This window comes from Zalophus californianus, chromosome X (assembly GCF_009762305.2).
Source record: "Zalophus californianus isolate mZalCal1 chromosome X, mZalCal1.pri.v2, whole genome shotgun sequence".
In the NCBI taxonomy this organism is placed as follows: Eukaryota; Metazoa; Chordata; class Mammalia; order Carnivora; family Otariidae; genus Zalophus; species Zalophus californianus.
In genome coordinates, this window is record NC_045612.1 from 99,407,798 (window position 1) to 99,410,282 (window position 2,485).

Here is a 2,485-nt window from a genome sequence, read left to right on the forward strand (position 1 = left end):
AGGGGAAAGGTGAAGTTCCTGAAGATTCCAAGGAAATGTCAGAATGGCAAAATATGGCCATCATTATCCATTTGCTTTATTGGATTTACTGGGCAAATAGCACTTTCCTTACATAAGCATCTGATCTCAGGTTTTTCATACTGAGAATATTGAGATTTCAGTTTGAAGACACTCTGAAATCCTACCCCTACCACCCTCTAATAGCTAGCTTGTCTGTATAGGCAGAAGGATTTACCTCTCCATTTTAGATGGCTAGATGTTTGTAGAAGGTATCAGAATTGCTTGCATCATTTACTGGGAAAAATCAGACATAGGAAGTGGCCTTTTGGGACACCTTTACCTGGAAAATTACAACACTAGTACACAAGTCAAGTCTTAACACATTTAACATTTGCTCGTTGAAAGCAAAGTCATAAAGTCAAGTACGGTTAAACAGGTTTTACTTTTTTCCCTTACAAGAACATAAAAATTATGGCAGGGGAACTTAATAGGAAATTTTTAAAAGGTAATGCAATTTTTCCTTTTAGTAGTCCTTGGGTGGTTCTGACAGAAAAGGTTCCGTTTTTTTGTTTGTTTCTTTGAATGGGGATTTGGTCCAAAGTTTTGTTTGTTTTTACTATCTGCCTCTCTCTCCCCCTCCATCAGATCAACTTCCCCCACAGCCTCCACCTCTAGGTGCTCTGTGGCTTGAAGTATTATAGGAATCACATGGAGGAGGATACCTCCTTTTCCATAGAAGGGGGAGAACCTCTTTCTTGTCTGCCAACCAGATCATGACCACTTGAGTAGAGATCACTTCCACTGCCTGAGTAAATGTCTTGACTTCCACCATAACCATTATATCAGCTGCTGTAACCATCACAGCAACTGCTTACACCATAAGATGGCGGGGGCCCTCATGTAGGTTGAGCACTATGTGAGCTACCATAACTCTCATATGAATCTCTGTAGGAACCTCCGCTTGGATGATCTGAATAGTTAAGTTCAGGACCATAGCCATTTCCATCACTGTAGCCTCTTGATGGGTAATCAACATGTGAACTGGAATGACCATAATCATGGTAAGTATAATCTCTTGGTGGTGGTGCTTAATCTCTTGTATCACAAGAATTTGGGTAATCTCTGCTTGAATAACTGTCTTTAGTAGAATACCCATCATCTCTTGGAGACAAATAAACATCTCTATGAGAGGGCAGGGGTTCCTTTCAAGGTTTGCCTTCCTTGTTGCACTATCTCTTCCATGTTGCACAGGAGCTCTTCCTTCCATTCCACTGCTGCTGTGAACTGGTCCTGAAAGGGCAGATCTTTTAGGAGGAGGACAGCCACTTCATGACGGTGGTCCCCTTTTTATTGGAAGTGGTCCCTTGGAAGAATTTATGTTAAAATTCATGGAATAGTCACCATTATCCATGCGGCCTTTGAATGAGGGAGGTCCCCTGGTTCTTCCACTTCCTCCTCTTCCACCTCTAAGACCTCTTGGGGGGGGCCTCTGCTTCTTGGAGATGGAGGTGGTCCATACCTACCACTTTCAAGTGATGGTTCAGTGGCTTGTTCTACCTGAATGGCTTTTCCATCTAAGGACTTTCTCTGGCTGTATCCTTAGCATCAGCTGGGCTTTTAAACATGACAAAAGCAAATCCTCTTGATTTGTTAGTTTCATGATCTTTCACCAATAGAACTTCTACTATTTGTTCATATTTGTCAAACATGGCTTCAAGGGTTTTCTCATTTGTTTTTGTATTGAGGCCACCAATGAAGAGCTTTCCTGGGTGATCTGCTTCAACTATTTTCATCCCCTGATGAGAGTTGGAGGGGTGATGATGGTTTCATGCTCTTATGAGCTTACTGGCAGTGACATTGTAGCAACTCAGCATGAGGGATAACTGCGGGTTCCAAGAACAGAAGAGGGAAGCTGCTACTGCTACTACACAAGGGCAAACCTGATATCGAATTTTAATTCAATAAGTTAATTGACTATTTGACTTTATGACACTGCTTTCAATAAGCAAATGTTAAGTCTGTTAAGACTTGACTTGTGTACTAGTTTTGTAATCATCCAAGTAAAAGATGAAAACTCTCTTACAACAACATAGAGAATTTCTTCTGTTATAACACAGGAGAAAACAAAAGCATTTTGGCTCCAAATACACTACTGAACTTTATAGTTTTACTATAGCTTATCTGATCAACAGGATATATATGGGTATGCAAAATTCCATTAACTTTGCTAACTCAATACTTATATCCATATTTCAAAGAAGAAAGAACATTTATTTTACTGTTTTTGAAATAAATATAGAAAGAAGTTGAACATATCCTCTTGATACACAATAACTAAACATATTTTTAATTGCAATATTTCTTAAAAGTTAAATTTATTAGAGTCTAGATATAAAGACAATTTACTTAATGTCATACTATCATTTTCTCATATGTACTGTATAGATGTAGATTATAGATGGAATGACCAAAATACTCTTCAAAA

The 2,485-nt window shown here is 38.8% G+C and overlaps 1 pseudogene; it reads right to left on the bottom strand.

Moving 5' to 3' along the window:
* Positions 1-646: 646 nt before the first annotated feature.
* LOC113930348 lies at positions 647-1,793 on the bottom strand (annotated as a pseudogene).
* Between the last annotated feature and the right edge of the window lie 692 nt (positions 1,794-2,485).